The following is an 18,573-nucleotide window of genomic DNA, read 5'->3' on the forward strand; positions in this document are numbered from 1 at the left end:
TGTACTTTAAATTATGCTCTAAGCAAAGCAATTTGCCCAGAGGTAAACTGGTATTTGAGCTTAGAGGAGAAGCCACCTTATGATGTTGTACTTATGTTTGCCCTTTGGGTATGGACAACATGGTCAGACTGATTCTGGAGGTGGCTTTGGCTCCCAAAGCACTTTCAGTAGTCCTTTGCAAGACACTGGTCAATTGATAGGCCAGCCAAATGGCAGACAGGGAAAGAAAAGGAATTCCTTTTCCCTGTGTTAACCCTGACATTGGTACTGTTCCATCCTGCTGTGAACTGCCTGGACAATGGAAAGCAGAGCATCCTCAGTAAGTTTGGGGGTGGTATTGCACGGAGAGAGAGCATTGATGTGGGTAGGGCAGGGATGCTTTTCGCAAGGGCTTTGTCAGACTGGAAAAATGGATTGAGAGGAACTCCATGCAGTTCATTATGGGCAAAATAAAGTTTTACTGTCCCTGTTAGAAAAATCTCTGTGCAATAGCAGAAGCTGGTGCTTGGAGAGCAATGCAGTTATGGGAAGCTTATGAGACAATAATGTGCCTTTGTGCACCAGCTGTGTTGGGTCCTGTAAAGTGAGCCTGTTAGTGGTCAGACTACACCTGGAGTATTGCTTCCAGTTTAGGTGGATATTAAGAGGAAGTTCTTTACTGTGAGTGTGAAGAGACACTGAGAAAGGCTGCAGAGAGAAGCTGTGGATGGCCCATCCCTGGAAGCGTTCAAGGCCAGGCTGGATGGGGCTCTGATCAATCTGGCGTAGTGAGAGGTGTCTGTGTCCATGGCAGGGGGGTGGAACTGGGTGTTTCTTCCACCCCAAACCTTTCTGTGATTCCTTCAAAACTAAACTACTGCATGAGTGGAGTGCAGCTTGACCCAGAGGGGGTCTGACAACACTTGTTAGATTGCCTGTTGTGATCTGCAAGTGTTCCTGTAAGAGTTTAGATGCCTGGCTGTTTCACTGGAAATATAAATGGCCCAAAGCATGGGCCTGCTGAAACAATCTTTGTTGTTGGCTGCCGTTCTTTGTAAGGCAAATAAAGTAGTTGATTTGCCTCCTGAAGGAGAAAAATATGCACAAACTGCTTTGTCTTGGATAGCAAAAGAAATCACGTTTTGGTTGTGATTCCTGCTTCCTCTAGTTCAGCTCCATAGCTGAAAGAACTTAAGTTATATTCTCAATGAATATATCATATAATATGTGATAGCATATCTTGAGACATCTTCCTCATTTTTTAAGTTCCTGTGAGCTTCTGTCCTGAAGGAACCATTGACTTAAGATAGAATTTATTCTTGAATAGTAATTTTTCATTTTTCCTTCTAAGAGTTCAGGTACATAATAAAAACAACAGATAAGGTGATAATGAGATCTAGGTTCCAAATCTTACGAAAATGTATTCCTCAAGGTGGAGCAGCAAATATATGCCTGTTGTAGCTGGGTATTTATTTCCTTGATTTTGAATTGATTTCCCAGCTTCATGCATCTGCTTTGAAAGTCTTATGAGAATATCATCATTCATATGAATAGTTTCAGCTCTGGAAGAGGTAAAAAGCCATTTTCACCCCCACCTCCACTCCTTCCCCAAAGTCTCATGTCAGTCATGGTAGTTGATAGAAAGGCTTAACAAAATATTCTGACAAATACCTTGGACATGTTGCAAGACAATGAAGATGTTCAAGCCCTGTACAGAGGAGGTCAGAGAAATCCTTGGAGGAAGCAAAATTGAACTGTTGTTTGGTTGGTGGGTTGTTTTTTGTTTGTTTGTTTGGTTACTGTTTTTTTTTGTGTGGTTTGTAAAGACCTCCATTATTTTTAATTTTTAAAGGTGTAAATGTACACAGAGCTGTTCTGGCTTCAGCATGTCCTTCTGTGTGCAACTCATTTCAGAGTCATCCTGAGGATGCCCTAAACCATAAAAAGATTAGGAAGCAACTAAAGAATAAGTAGCAGTGCTTGCAGACTAGAATGGTGAGTCAGAGTCATGGGTGCATGTGGGACTTGGCAAAATGCTGGGCAGCTGTTCAGAATCTGCAGGAAAGGGAGAGGGACCCATATTAAAGTGTGAATCTTTTTTTGTTTGTACGTGTGCTTTTTTTTTCTTTTATGGCATTGCTCATCTAAACATTTCTTTAAAAGAAAATTTAGAAAAGAAAATCCAGTGCCCACTGGCTGAATAACGATATGGATAGCATGAAGATTTTGGCACAAAGCAAGCTTAGAGTAAAGAGCTTTTGTTCTTGTTTAGCTCTGTGAGTAATTTCCACTTTATTTGACTCCTGCTGCATGAAAATATCTTGTGTGCTGCCACTGCTGATTAATATTTTACCATTTTAATTCAGAGGGACACGGACAGAATGTACAAGTGTAAGGGCAATCAGATGTTGACAACCTGATGTGATTTGATCATGATTAATAATAACTCTGCAGGGCCTGACTTGTTTATAGACTTCAAACCAACCAGCCAAACAGCCTCACCACCAGCACACCGCCCCCCAATATTCTCACCTTCTCTGATACTAAAAATCTTCTGTGCTTATGTGCATGTCAGTGTTCTCTAGCAGCTCCTCTTCTGCTTTCTTGCTTGCAAATCTGAGCCAAATTATGGATCGGACAGGAGGAGTTTCAGTTTTGTTATCAAATTTCCTGTTTCAAGGAGTTAGCACTCTTTTTCCTATTTGCTGCTCTACTGAAACTGGATATTGAGTAGATGAGGGTAAAATTCTGCTAAGCTACTGTTTCTAGAATGTCTGAAGCTTTGTCCCTTTGCTGTGATGCAGTGTATGAGCAATAAAGTCAAACCCCAAAATACTCATTATTTTTGGTTGTTTATTTAAAAATAAAAGTTTTTTGAATATAATCAAACATAGCTATTGTTCTGTTATATTCCTGGAAATGGGAGAGACCATAGTGTGAACATGGAAACATTTCTCTGAACACACATAAGACTTCTGCTTATTTTGGGTTAGAGGTTGGTAGCCTTCCTAAATCAGCATTCAGTGGAGATCCTTGCTGTCAAAGAGGAGAGAGAAAAAAACAAATGTTACCATCATGTACTGCACTTCATACGTAGGCTTCCTCTATATCCCAAAAGAACTTCTCAGATATTTCTGCTTCCAAATCTAAGCATCATAATCCCTCAAATCCCCAGAGAGATCACTGAGGAAGACTGTAAGGCTTCTTGTGGTTCAGAGTGTCCTTATAGTCTAAATAATTGTGACTGGAATCTCTTATATCTGTATCTTTAGTGTTTCTCAAGCTCTTTGTGAAAACAAAATGGATGAATTTTCCCTTTTAGAATAAAATATTGAACAGCCTCTCCACTGAATAGGAAACATAGGTGTTTCTAGCAGCCAGCTGCTGCTTTAGAGGGAGGTGGCGGACGTACAGGATGTATGTTGTGTTCAGAGGAACGTACTTGAGGTCAGTTTGGCAATCATCCACTGCTGCTGTGCTGTGTTGAGTCAGCTGGAGTATTTATGTCCATTTTTAACATCACTTCTGATAAATCACAAACGTAGATGTCTTTGCTGTGACAAATGCGTGTCTTGAATTTGAATGTGATTTCTTCTGAGTTGGGGAGTGGATGCATTTTGGACATTGGTTGTTCTGGATCGTGTAGGACTGAACTGAAAATCTTTTCTCCGGTGCCTTGTCTTCATTTTGTAGCTTCCAGGTATGAATGTCACAACTTACTAAAGTTTTTACTTGTTAGGGACTAGAGGGATTGATTAATAGCTGAATCTGAAACCTGATAGACTACAGATTTTCCTATGTTGTGTCCCATGATAGTGTGGGATTGCCTTACAATTTACTGAAGCAAGGGAAATAGACTATTTCAAGACCCAAAAAAAAAAAAAAAAAATTAACAGTCTTATAATGCAACCTTAATTGTTTGTCATAAAAATCTTAATGGAAGCTTAAATAAAATGACATGAATTTAGATAAATATCAATGTAATATATGGCATAATGCTACTGAACCCTAAATAACTGTAGTCCAGATGAGTGAGTGCTCTTTGCAGACTGTTGGATGCAGCTGTTTTCCTGTTGATGACAGCAATCACTCCTAATGGTTACAGCTCTGAAGTCAAAGGTAACTCTGCAAACCACAAACTCTGAAACCCACAATTTTTCTTTCATTAATTTCTGTTGAGCTATCACTTCCTTTTATAACCTGAAATTTTGGGAAGAAAGAGTGTGAAAATTTAATGTTTCTCATGTTAAAGTTGCAGGAAGTAATATGACCAAAAAGATTATTATAATTCATACTGAGCTTTCAAATTATAGATTCAGAGCTTGAATGAAAGGGTCAGAAGGGTTTCTGGGTGAAATAGGGGACAGTATTGAGAGATGATGATGTTTAAACTCTATTTTTTCCTGGGAATGATGAGGATCTTTGCCCTGCTGGTAGTTAGGAGAAAATGAGAGTGGTTGTTTTACACTGGTGGCATCAGACAGCTTTCTGCTGTAGAACCATTAAAAAGTACTGTATTCTTCTTTCTCTTATATTAACCTGAGAGAGGTATAGTGCATGTTTCTGATGATGTAGTTTTCACATATTTATCTTCCCAGGATGGATTAGACATGCCAATTATGCTTCAGTGCTGTGTGTTGGATCATGTAGTCACCTGTTATGTCTTCTGTTTGTGTATTTATAGAACTCCTATTGACCATTAAATATCAATTTTCTGATATGTAAGTTCTCACACTTCTTGAAGCAATAGTACAGTAGACACATATTCCCCTTTTTGTTAGAACTCTTAGTTCTTCTTGGTTTTAAATTGAGGAATGGACTTAAGAAGCTGCATGGATGGGTGCTGTGACAATTGAGTGTCCAGCTAGCTTGAAAGCTGCCAGCATCATCCATTCATCCATGTCTCATGCTATGAGATTTTATCTTAAGAGAGGTTTTTTTTTTTGGTTGGTTGGGTTCGTTTTTTTTGTTTTTAATTGAAGCATGGTGGAAATTCTCTCATACCATCTCAATAATATGACAGTCCATGCAGAAAGGAGTCAGGAGCTTTTGGCAGTCAGGGCCTGCTTGTTTCTGCTGAATTTTGCATGGTGCAAATGTGTAGCAGTAGAAGGGTTGGAGGCCTCCTGCTGAAGCTGGGTATATGGAACACAAGGATGAGAAGCAAAAATGGAGGAGCAAATTACAAGACTTGTCTTGTTTACAAGTTTCGTGCTACAGGAAAATAATAACTCACTACTGGACAGTTTATTACTGTAGAAAGAATAGTGAGGCTACAAGTGGAAGTAACTTACAGAAATACTTCCTCTGAATTTATTCATGTTCTATTTATTCTAGTTCTTAACAAACTAAAAGACAGGACCACTCCTCTATAGAGTGACATTCTGCATTGCCAGAGCTGCTCATTATTTTCTTAAAATGTGAATGTTCCCAAAAGGCCTTAAAGGTGAGATTAGAATAGAGGTTTCATAATGTGGAAAAGAAAATAACTATTCTTGATGGCACCGAGACAAACGAATCATGACGTGTAACAAGTTTTTTCTTTTTAAAGAAAAATTTTAAAGGCACATTTCCTTTGACATAGGTGCCCACTCACACAATCTGCTGTTAGTATGTGTTGAAATACTTCTCATTGCTTATTTCCTGAATTATGTCACTAAGTTATGAAATTCAGAACTTCCTGTTTCATAGAATGAGTTGATAATGCTCATTCTATGTCCAGTTTATGGATTCCCTGCCAAACAAGTAGGTTTACTTGCACAAAATTACTGGAATGTAAGGATTTCTGCTTGTGGTACAGTCATTCCTATATAAGGCATGGGTAGCTGTAAGTAGCTGTCTTTTGGTTTTGTGTGTTTTTTTCTTTAATTATGCACTGTTTTTGAAGTGGATATATGTCCTCTGGGACAGTCTCAGAAATATTTGAAAATCAAGACATACACAGTTTTTCTCATCCTGGCCTGTAGCTGATACATGTATAGATCTCTCATGAAGAATTAGGAATCAGCAGGAGGCCAGTGACTTCCCTAGTAGCCTGTGACCAAAATTCTGTGTAGCCTGTGAATCCATGGTCTAGATCTATTTTTTCTGCTGATATCAGAAAAAAAGTTTGTTTCTTGGTGTTGTTGAGGACTGAGTCATCTGCCAACATCCAAAGGCAGTTGCACTAAACCGAGTTCTCATGGCTTGGATGAGCAGCAAAAATAGAGACTTGTGACCTTCCTCATTGCACACCATGGACTTGTCTTCAAATTTGGACTTGTTTTCTGACTTTTTCCTGACCTTTCCTTCCTATTTTTCTGTCACATGCAGAGTGAGAATAGTGATGATCTTTGAAATTATGGATGGGAGACAAGGGGTGAGTGTCTGTGCCCCTGACATCATTACCTTGCAGTGCATTGCCAAAGGTTTTATTTTCCTAAAAGAAAAGTCTAGGTAATACATTTCCTAGAGTGCTATGTATTTATAGATATATATATATCAAAATATAAAATATATCCTAGCTGTTTAAAATGTAAGTACAGGCAGACTGGATGGAAAATATTTCACTGTAGTGCATATATACACATTTGCACTATATTGTATTACTTTGAAATGCAGTTAATTATTCATCCCTGCTGATAATGCATTGTTTTGACTCATTTTTCTCACCAGTGCAAAGACAGTCAAAACTTCAAAAGTGTCTCCAAAATTTTTATTAGTAAGCAAAATCAGTTTATTAGTTCTGTGCACACGTGTCAGTCTTGCTCATTTCTCAGAATGTGGAGTCTTTCTTTGTAGATGTCTCTTGATTTATGCTGTTTATTTTTTTCCCCTTATCCTTACATGTAGAAAGTGCAATTAAAGGCAAACTATGAAAATTCTAGACCTTTCAAGGTAGTGCAGTGACTCATGTGCTAAAATTCTTTTGTGTTTCCTTGCAGCAAAATAATAAAATCCTTGCAAGATCCCTCTTTGTTGCATTATATGTTAGTAGCAATAATAATACAAGTCTTCATGAGGTGCTTGCTGCCAGCAATGCTGTATAGCAATAGACTGTACTAGGCTGATTACTTTTATAGAAAATAATCTGAAATAGAGATTACCTGCTGTATGCCTCTAGTGTCATATATTTGTTAGGAATCCACCTGGAAGCCTTAACTGTGACTAAAACCTCCAGTATTCATCAGAATTTTCTAAGCAATTTCTGGCAAAACCTCTTTTTCCTTTTTCCTTTTTTTTTTTTTTTTCTTTTCCCCCAGCTGTGAAACTGATTGCTTATTCTTGTGGGAGGAGGTAGGCTGCAAAGAAATCTCCAAGCCATTGAAATATAAACAAAATAAAACCCAGGAGTATTTTGGGTGGCTCTAGTGGAACACATAGCTACTGTTGGCTCAAGTGGCCCTGTAGATTTGGGTTGGAAAAAAGCTAACTGTGTTGTGTGAGCTAGCAGGGAAGTGGGTGGAATTTTTAGGTTTTGTTGGTGTTGTCTCATCAGTTATCAGTAAATCTTGTGATGCTGCTTTTCCTTCCTCTTGTCAGTGGAGGTGTCAGCTCTGGGCATGGAAGGAGCATGCTCCAGGTTTGCCTTATCAAACACCCTCCAAAATGAGGTTTCTTTAGATGGTTTTGTGCTGAGCTGACCTGTGGAAGGAGCTTCTGGGCAGAGAAAGGCAAGGTTTATTGTAAAATGAATGTGGTGTTGTTCTGGAAACTGTTACAGGTTGCCCAGAAAAGTGCTTGTTTGGGTTGGGTCTGGCACCGGTGTCTCTAGACCCCAGAAACTGCTGGCAGAGTGGTGCCTGATGAGTTTGTTGAGGAATTTAAATCGAATCAATGTGTATTATATAAAGGGATCTGCTAAATGCATTTTAAGATTTTTTTTTCTGCATTCTTTGCCACTAATAAGTTATCCACATGCAGTGGGCTAAAGCATGATGTAGTATTTAGTGCTGCTCAAACACCACTGTTCCTTCTGTACCTCAGATTACCTCTGCAAAGCCTAACTTCAGGTTCTGGAGTTATAACAACCTTTTTTTCTTTCCAAGTTTGATTGATGAAATATGAGAGCTTCCTGTATCTGCATGGAGGAGACAAGCTCACTGAGTACCCATAACGTTGTGAGTTACTTCATTGTGGTAGAATTGGTCTCTCTACATTTCCTTACTCTCCTACTGGTTCTGGTTGTTACTGTAGGATAATTTATAGAGGAGGGAATGTACAGGCTATTTTTCTTCCAGCATTTCTGTCTTTGTTTTGCCAGTTCTGTCCAAGAGCAGTCCTTCAGTTCCTATACAGACTTTTCAGAAATGCTTTAATGAAGCCTAAGGAGAAAGGAAAGCCCCGTGGCCACAGCTCCCACCCATGTGCTGCTCTGATGTCTGTTCCGCTTTCACTGGGAACTCAACTAGTAAATAAAAAGCACAGAGCAGAACCCCTGGGGTTGGGCTCTTCCCAGAGCTGGATTTACTCTTCCATTGCTCAGAACCAGATCCAAAGAGCTGTCTGTGATCTCTCTTTGAGCCTTGTGAGTCTGAGTTTTGGCTGGCTCAGCTGTCAGACGCTGAATGTCAAACCTAGGAGGCTGCTGCTTTTCCATGGAAACACTCTGTGAGATTGCAGAAATAATCAGGCACGTCTGCTGGTTGCTGTGCCCTATTGTTGGGTGCTTCCAGACAGTGAACTGAATTGTCCTACCTTGACAAACTGAGTTTTCAGCTGAAATCTGCTCTACTTTTGTCATACTTCTTGCCTTTTTTTTTTCTTTTTTTTTTTTTTTTAATTTTTAATTGAATGCATTAGTGTGACAGCTTATTCCGCTGTTGTGAGGCAAGCCTCTTGATGTTTGCTTTCCATTTCTCTCCATTCATGCACAACCTGCAAAACTAGATCCAGCGCTCTTGCTCCTGGGCAGATACCACCAGTATGAACTGCTTCATGCCTCGGCTGTGCAAGGTCTGAGCTGCAATGCTCTTGAGGGATCCTCTGCAAATCTCCTTAACAATTCTTTTGTGCACTACATTTTGCTGTTGACATAAAAATAATTCAGTGTTTACAATGTAAAATTCTGTTAATTAGCTGTGTCTTTTCAGTTAGCAGAAGGATTTTCTTTACTAGAGGAAGGGGCTGAGATTTAGAGACTTTCCGTGGCCGGATTTTCTTGAAATTAAATTTTACATCATTTACTTTCAAGAATACTTGAAAATTTTATTTATCACTATGCTTGGATAACTCTAGATATGCTTTGTTTTTGGCTTTAGGAAGAAACAATATCTTTGCCACAGGTATTACTAACTCAAAGTCACTATTGATACAGCTCAGTGGGAGAGGTGCCATAAACTGCTTGGAAATTAAAGCAATTCTGGTTTACAGAATGTTTTTTAGTGTATCAGGCTGGTGCTGAGATCTGAAAATAACTATCTTTGGAGACAAAACAGTAAAAGCCTCGTTTCTTATATTTCTGTGACTTGAAAGTTATTCTGGAGAGCTGCCTAAGAAGGAAGGATAACTTCCAGGCTTGTGGACCGAAGCGATCACTAAGCTGGCCTAGTACAACTTCTGCCCATGATCTTTTGTTGTCCTTCAGTGACAGCTGCCAAAAAGGAATGTCCATGGGAACAGCTGTTGTAACATTGGAAGAAGGACTGCTGCAGGGGCTGGAGACAGTGTCAGTGAGGTGGAGAGGAGGAGAGAGCTCACCTCTCTGCTGCAAATCCCCCTTCTGTAAAGAGCAGCAGCTTGGAAGGGAAAGGTTTATCGCCCAAAACACTGACATCACATGAACCAAACGCTGCCTATAAGGACAAAAGCAAAACAGCTGCCCTTTTTTCCATGCCCAGCACACATCTCCTCTCAGGGCACCCTGTGAAAGAGCAATAAATGCCACGGTCTTGTTTCTTGTGGCACTGAGGAGCAGGGGTCAGTGCGAAGCCGTGCGGCCTGAAATGGCTGGGGAAGCAACAGGAGTGCATCTCACCGGGCCTGAGGTCTCCTTTGGCTCCTTCAGAGCTGCTGAAGAGGAATCTTTTGCTGTCTGCAGGGCCAAATTCATTGCTTTCCTCCTTCAAAGTGCCGTGGTTTTTAGAAAAACATCCAGTTGAGATAAGGCAGTGGAAGTGTGGAAGCATTGGCCCTCCTGTGCTTGTCACAGAAAAAATGCTAAGTCTTGGGATTTTGAAAAAGTAAGAGGAAATTTTGCAAATTTCAGCCTTTATGCTTGCTTATGAGAATAGCAATAATTTTTAAACTCTTAAAAAGGTAGACATCCTGTTTCCCTTGAGGTGCGCTTCTTCAGTAGTAGATGGTTTGGAGCTAAAAGGAATACATGGCCATTTTGTGCCCCTGTGCTTGGCAGTGGTGGGGCTGCACCTCAAATCCCGTGTTCATTATGGGCCTCTCACTACAAGAAATACATGGAGGTGCTGGAGTGTGTCCAGAGAAGAGCAGGGGCTGGAGCACAAGTCCTGTGAGGAGCCACTGAGGAAGCTGGGGGTGTTCAGCCTGCAGAAAAGGAGGCCATGGGGAGACCTTATCACTCTCTATAAACACCTGAAAGGAGTCTGTAGCCAGGTGGGGGTCAGGCTCTTCTCCCAGGTAACAAGTAACTGTCCTTGGGGCGGTTTGGATTGGATTTTAGGAAAAATTTATTCACTGACAGGGTTATCAAGCATTGGATCAAACACTCCCTGCTCAGGGAAGTGCTGGAATCACCATCCTTGGAAGTGTTCCAAAAATGTGTGGATGTGACACTTGGGGATGTAGTTTAGTGATGAATACAGTGATGCTGGGTTAACAGCTGAACTCTATGATCTTGGAGGTCTTTTCCAACCTAAACTGTTCTATGAGCCTGTATTTATATTGTAGTCGATTTCTCTGTAGAAACAAAGGTAATACTATAATAGAGCAGATCAATGTTCTATTGTTTTACCTTGTCTGGCAGTAAATGTTGCAACTGTCAGGAATTACAAGCCTGTTTCAGTAGAACTCTAAGAAATGGTGTAACAAATGGACAACAAGTTGAAACCATGTGTGTGTGAGGCCTGACATGTCACTTACTTAGATTCTGTGGTTGGTTTTAGTTCAAGCTTTCAAATCTTATGCAGACAATGGTGGTAACTGCTATCTGTATGCCTCATGCTAATCTCACATAACTTGTTTTGGATGAATAGAATTTTAAGTGGTCATTACCAAAATGACCACTTTATCCCGTTTGAAAAACGTACATTTCTAAAGCTTAGTTTCAGACTCCATCAGCCTGAATAAAATGCCAAAATCTTGGTCTGTCAGATAGCAGCTGGGACTGGAAAAGCTGAAGCACATGGTGTCATTGTTGTGAAAGACAATCCTTTCAATGGAATCAATTCAGGACACCGGATGTCAATATGTTCTTCATTTTCCATTCATGTCTTCCAGCTAAAACCAGTTTATTCCTAAACTTCTGTCTCTGAGCCAAAGAAGAAGGGGAGATGTCTGAATTTTCTTTTCTTCGTCCATCCCTCCTCAGAATCATTTTGGATGTGCTGCTTTCCTCTGTCCCTTTCAAGTAGCTTAAATAAAACTTTTCTCGTATGAACAGAGAATACTTTTTTTAGTGTTGCTCCATATATGTTACCTATGGCTTCTGTCAAAGATTGTAGTGTGTCCTTTTATCCCTTCCTTTGTGTGATGGCTGCTCCATGTGGTTTATTTTTTTTTCCTACACATTGTATCTGCATAAAATCAGACCTAATAATTAAAGAAATTCCAAGTAAGAAGCTGAAATAGATTCTGACTGCTGTTGCCCTTCATTCTGCTAGCAATCCTCCTATAATGAGTACAGCTAGTTCTTGTTCAAGAACAGATGGTCTAAGGGTTTTTATGGTGTATGGAACAGGTTTTACAATACCAAGATGGCTTATAATATTTCAGTAAACAACTTAATTTTTAAATGCAAAGTTAGAATTAACATAAATCTAAAAAATTGTTTTGTAGGAGGTGTCCCTTTCATGATGGAAAAAAGACTGAAACTGAACTTGAATCCCTATAATTTTGAAGTCAATTTGCTAAGAATTGTAATTGCTCCATTTTTTAACCGCAGAAATGCATGAATGCGTAAAAATCTATAAGTACATCAAAACTAATTTCTGAGACACTGTCTTTATTTTTGGGGGGCAAAAAGGAAATGGTGTTGCTGCCTTTCATGATTCTTTAATGCTGAAAAGTTTTTATATTAACAATTGGCAAGCTGAATAGGTTTTCTTCCTTACTTTGTTTTACTGCAGTTGCTGATGGATAATTAGGTCTTATGTCCATGTAAGCTTAAGAATTTTTTTATGATGTAAAGATTACTTATTTAGAAGAAGAATGTGGATTGTAATTAGCAGCATAAACCAGAATGGTCTACTAGTCCTGGAGGACAAACTGGCAGACCTGGGTTTTGTCCCACATCTTTCACCAGTATCCGCAATAACCTTGTGAGTTCTGTGAGTTCTTTCTGAAATCTGTGTCGTCTTCAGCTTTCTGTGGACTTTTGTGTGGATTTCAGCTACTCTTGTGCTGTGAGCAGAGGTCTGAAGGGCTCCCAGTGGTAACGCACTGGCAGTTTAATAGTGGTGCCTCTTACCAATGTGAACTTCTCTGGGCTTGCTGTGGAACAAGATAAACATCCCTGTGGAGTGAGGATGAGGAAAACTGAAAATTTGGGTGGAAGGAGAGAAAAAAATCATAGAGTTCTATGCCTGAAACCATTTGCAGAAGAAGACATGATTTTGTGATGGTGGGGTCCAGCTGAGGGTTTTTCAGTCTTTTAGAGGAATGAAAGTTATTCTGCAGGGCCAGCTAGAAGATTAAAGGAGAAAGGAAACCATTTTCCCTTCCTGAAAAGAATTGTTTGCTAGACCTAAGTTAGCATGCAGTAACCTGAGGTCTAAATTTGGTGCAGCTTCAAATAAAATTGCCCAGTTTTTTCAACATGCCATTAGTCATAAGCGCTGAGTGGTTTAGAGAGTGAGGCAGAGAAAGTTTGTGTGAGTCAAGGCTATTGTATATTCAGTGTTTCAAACCTTAAGTATTTTGAGACTGTGCAACTCATCATTATTTAAAACCTTAATATGTTCTTTCAAAGCCCTTTTATTTTGCAGCGAAGATCATTATCGGTTGGATGTGAAAAGCCACTTCCCTTTTTCCCTGCAGACATCATCAGTGGGAATTCTGTGAGCTGGTGCACACACCTTCTCTGTAGGTGTGGAGCTGTGCAGGGTCTGGCCCGGTGAGAGCAGAGGTTTCAGGCACACCTTTGATAGGGAAAAAAAGGCTTTTCCAGCCCCGCCTCTCCTGGCAGTGCAGCAGAGAGCCAGGGCAGTTTTGCCTGCTGCTGAATCAGCATCGATCTGGGCAGATGCAGAGCAGATAAGCCTGACAGAAGCCCTGAGACCAAAACAGAGGGTCTGTGCGGTTCTTGTTGAGCAATAGATCATGGTATCTCGCGGGGAGCAATTTCAAAGTCCGGGAGATAGCCATCAGGCGGCAATCGTTTCCAATCGTGCTGAAATCCAACCCGTTCGGGGGAAATAAGCTTGCCTTCACAAAACCATTTTGTCAGGGGGGAAAGACGGATCCCAGCTAATTCCCCTGAGCGCTGTGTTTCAGCAGCGAGCAGAACTCCCGTTTAGCTCCAGCTCCACCTCGGTGTCACCCCCGGCAGACGGAGCGGGCGGTGTGAAGGTGACACGCTGCTGTGGGCAGGTTTTGTGGAGGTGCACCTGCCGGGCACGCCCAGCCAGCCCCGGCTCGGCGGGGCTGCGGCACAAAGAGCGCTTGTTGCCCCGCTCGCCGGGAGCCTGCCGGGCTGCCACTCGCCGGGGAGGACTGGTTACCATGGAGGCTGCCATCTGTTCCCTCCCTGCTGGAATGTGATTATCCTCGCTGGCTTGGGAACCGGCAGAAGCAGGGGAGCGTGTGCTGTCGGCAATTATCTGCAATGGAGTGCGTTAATGGAAGGCTGGAATTAGCTGGCTGGAGGAGCACATAAAAGGATTTTACCAAAACTGTTCCATGATTTCTAGCCAAGAGGAGCGAGATTTTTGCAAGGTCGGTGCTAAATTCATTTCGTATGTAGGTAATTTTTAATTGATGCAGTGGCTTTAAGGTTCGAGGATGGCAGCGCCAGGGAAATAATGCTTATTGTTAGGAGGGTGTGTGGGGATTGCATTTTCAGGATCTTCGTTTGTCTGCTGCAGTTCAAGCAGTTTAATCTGGGGTAGTTAAAGTAGTAAGTCAGAACAATAACTGGCCGAACTGGCACAAATGGAGCAATCCATATCCCTGCTCTTTATGAAATGCTGTTTGCTGCCAGATCTGTTTGATTTACACGTCTTTTCACGCCGGTCGCTTTTTGTCCGAGTGGTTTCTTTTTGCATGTGATCCGTGTTTGGTTTTCCTACTGGCATGAAGGGTGAGACGAGGGGGAAATGTTGGAACGGAGCTGGTGATACAATGGATGTTTAGGGTGTTTTATGCAGCTTGCCCAGAGGAAGCAGCGTAGGGGAGGCAGAATGCAGGAGCAGGTTTTCCACTCCTCGTTCCCACCCTCTGTCCCTCTTTCTAACTCACCAAGTGACCAAACATTTTGGACTATTTCTCTCATACAGCTTAATTGTATAAAGACACTTGATGTGAGTTTTCAGGATTCTCTGCAAATATTGTGACTGTTTTGATATAAGGATTTAATTTAAAGCGGAAAATAAAATTAGAAGTATGTCCTTGTAAGGTTTACTTGTCCTATAAAATACTTTTTTTGCTGTGTTTCAGGAGCGAGGAGTATTATTTTTTTTTTATAATATATGTATGCTGAACATTTAAGTGCAATTCAAATTGCTGACTTAAACGAGGGAACATTAAAATTTTGCACCCCAAAAATGCAAAATGTTACTTCAGCAGATGTTCTTAGTCACATATGGGCTTTCCCTTTTCAAATAAAGGTCTTATGCTGCATCCCTCTTGCCAGAACTGCCATTTTTATTTGGTGCAGGGGACAACACTACTGGAGGCTTTTAATTAAAACTGTGTCAGTGCTAATTCAACCGCTCTGTCCTCTGCTTTTATTCGCCGAAAATGTCAGTGCATTGGAGTCTGGACGGAAAGTTGCTGATAGAGTTAATAAGTCATGATTGCAACATATTTGACTGAGATAAATTTTTAACCTACAAGATGCTTTTCAAGTCTTGGTGCCTAACAAAAGTGTGTGGGAGGTTGAGAGGGTTTTTATTTCTTTGAGTACTTTTAACTGTTTGTGGTGAATGAGCTTTCCTTGTGCTTGTGGGAGGCTGGTATATGTGCCTGGAGTCCTTTCAGACACCACGTAACACTCTCATATTGGTGCAACTGGGTGAGCAACCTTAATGAAAGCTGTATCCATTTGTAATTAAAAAAAAAAAAACAACAAAACCAAAACAACCCTTTCAAAAAATTCCCTTCCTTCCCCAGGATTTAAATATTGCATTGCCTTTGAAGTTGGTGATTTATGCAAAACTTGCTGTTAATGGGCTGCATGGGCTTGTTCACACGTGCAAGTCCCAAGTCTGTAATTGCATTGTCAGAAGGAAAGGGGCAGATTGGCTTTTGTGCTTGGAAAGAGATTAGACTTTCACCCTTCAGGTGTTATCGTGGGGCTGGCTGGAGTGAAGGGCAGCTCTCCCAAGGTTATGCTGCTGTGGGATGTGTTTCTCTTCCCCGCTCTGTTTGGAGGAAGGCGGCTGCTGCCCACAGCATTCACTGTCACCGCCTGTGAGTTACTGTCTCGCTGGCAAGTCTTCACAGACAGCAGCAGTCCTAAGGGCAGGAAGGTAATGGCTTGTGTACCCTTTCTGGAGGTGATTTCTCCTCATTGCTAACTGGGGCCTTGCTGAGGAGCCTGTTTTCCCACTGCCTCTGCTCAACCTTTGTCAAGGATAAACAGGGGACTGCACATTCTGCACTCTCCAGATCTTATATTCTCTGATGAGCATCATGTAAATGTTCAGTCATAGGGGAAACTTTTTTTTTAATTTCTTTTAAATTTCTGTCTTGATTGGTCTATATGTGTCTGTTAGATACTTATTTTATTATTAAATTTTACTTTAGGTCACTAGGTCAGAGTTGATTTGTGGGTGCAGGATTTAAAGGCTAGACACTGTTTAATCCATTTGAGCATCTGGCCTTTCATAGTAGACATCCCATTTCTATATAAGAGAGGAACTGTTTAATGTCTGGTGGAAACTAATGATTTTTTTTTTCTAAGGCTTTTTTTTTTTAATCTTTGGTAAATTATTACAAGTGGCTCTGATGTTTATGCTTAACGCAAATAAATGATTGTCAATGTAATCTGCTACATGATCTCTTGAAGGAGATTTAGTCTAAAATACAGGCTTTGGGGGCCAGCAGAGATGATGGGTCATACTGAGTAGTGATTCAATTTGTGTTATTTTAAGAGGGTAAACTAAACTTAGGTACATCATCTCACAATAAAAGGGCATTTTGAATGAACTCACAACTAAACAGTGTCTAGAAATGCAACCTAGTATATAATGAGCTCATAATAATCTTGTTTATAGTGTCTGTTCTCACTAAGCTTTGAGGAAACTCGTCATTAAATGGTAAAATCCTGAGTCAATATATAGGAAAGTGGCTTGTGCATAAACGATCACAATTGTTTTCTTCAAACAGACAAGTCTTTCTGCTTTTCACTTGACACATGACTGTGGAATGCTGTTTGACATGACTTGGGTTTATTTATGCATTGTGTTCGGGCTGCTGCTTGGTGGAGGTTTTGAGCATGCTTCGTTTTCAATACACTTTGTTTTTGCCGTTTACTCGTGTATAGTGAACATTAAAACAAAAAAAAAACCAACCAAAAAAGCCCAGGCTCCTCACTGGCTCCTTACAGCAGCATGGCTGTTTCAAGGTTAAAGCCTGCAGCTCCCTCTGAAGGGCCAGCTGTTTTGGAAAGTCCTGGTGCCTGTTTACAAACTGTTCTCTTTGCAAGTCCCATGGAATAATGGAGTTCTCCAGCCGCTGGATGTGGGAGGATAAACCTGCTGACACAGGCACTGCTGCTGTTGGGCTGTTTGCTGGGCCTTAGCCACGTCAAATTGCTGGTGCCTTTTAAGCTTTCTGTGGGTGGGGTCAAAATTCAGGCATTAACACTTGTTTTTCCCACGGTGCTGGGAAGTGCTGTACCAGATTTTAGAAAACATCAAACTGGTTGAATTTGTTCTAAAGCTGATCACCATCCTAAACCTGTGCAGTGAGATAGTGAGTAACTAAATGGGAGAGACTGGCAGATTAATTATTTTTGTGAATTGTGGTAGGTTTTTTTAGTCTTTTCCAGAGGGTCTTGCATTTAGTACGGAAATACTTTTGTCCTTCCATGTGGTTCCACTTCGTTAAGGTGTCTAATTGAAGAACCTGAAGACTCAGAGGAGTTCTGCAAATAGTTTCAGAAAATATTTCCCCCAACTAATTGTTATTCAAAGTTGAAAGGGGAACAGAATGGGAAGAAATGACTACACGACAGCAACAGGGTATCTTGAAGTGGAATTATTATTTTTATTTATTTTTACCCAGTTCATCCAGTTGCTCTTACTGTGTAATTAGCTGTTCATTTTAAGTATAAAAATACTACTTGGACTTACAAGAGCAATAGGAATTGTTTACTTTTTGATGAATATCTCAGCAAAGTAAGTCCTTGAATGCATTTGGGAATGTGGAGCTCAGGACTGGAAGGAGCCATTTGGTCACTGAGAGGTTTTTATGTGGGATTTCCCCACTGCTAGCCTCAGTCACAGGTAGCCTTATAACTTACCTGTCATTTAGATGATCAGCAGGCTTTTCTTCTGGCATGCTGCAAATCACAGACTGTTATGGCTAAGGGCAGCAAACTTTAAAGAGAGCTTTAAACTCTGCTAAATGATGAAAAGCCAGTGTTACCCTATGCTTCAAAAACTGAACATGAAAGACTGGACTCGTTGCCAGTGTCATGAGATCCCTGTCAGTAGAAAACTCAAGCAGGCACTTTGAGACATGAAATCTGCTCTCAGGAGGATGTTTTGTGGGCTCAAGCCAGTCTCCAGTACTTCAGAAGAATGGTAACCCAGAGCAGCCAGATTTTGAATTGAGGGAAGAATAGCCTTCTAGTCCTGACAGATGGCTAGCAGAAGTGCTTTTTCAAGTAGAAGTGCTTTTCCAGCTGCTGATCTTTGAAGGAACCTTCATGGCAGTTTTTGTGTACTTCTTCTTGCCCATCTGTAGACATTTTCTGGCTTGTGCCTTCCTCAGACTGTACTTTCCTGCTGTGGTTTTCCCCCTGCCACAGATGCACTTTACCTTCGTGGAGATGGTGTAGGTGTAGCTAACCCTGATATTAAACAGTGTTGTAACTTGTCTGCTCCACTTCTACTTGTAGTAACACTTGCCAAAAGCCAAACCAAAATCTGTGTTCACTTGCCCAATTAGGTGTTGCTGTGGTTTATAGTACTGAGTATCTGTTTAAAATCTGTTTGCTAAGATTGAAACGAGGATTTATGCAAACCTTTTCAGCAAAGGCTCATGAACTGGGGATTGAGGCTGCAGAAGACCTGAATTACAGACTTTTCTACAACC

The 18,573-nt window shown here is 40.8% G+C and overlaps 1 protein-coding gene across 4 annotated transcripts in view; it reads left to right on the plus strand.

The window, feature by feature from the left end:
- The window catches only part of FGD4 (FYVE, RhoGEF and PH domain containing 4), a 100,312-nt gene that overhangs the window by 22,728 nt on the left and 59,011 nt on the right, over nucleotides 1–18,573 (plus strand). Inside the window, exon 1 of one of the 4 annotated variants that reach the window (XM_015628991.3) lies at nucleotides 13,438–14,025. The exons of the other annotated variants lie outside the window; for them this stretch is intronic. The gene's annotated coding sequence lies outside the window, so the exon portion shown is untranslated. Of the gene's footprint in view, nucleotides 1–13,437; nucleotides 14,026–18,573 lie in introns of those variants that run through there. 4 annotated transcript variants of the gene reach the window in all.

Source organism: Parus major, chromosome 1A, assembly GCF_001522545.3.
Source record: "Parus major isolate Abel chromosome 1A, Parus_major1.1, whole genome shotgun sequence".
NCBI lineage: Eukaryota > Metazoa > Chordata > Aves > Passeriformes > Paridae > Parus > Parus major.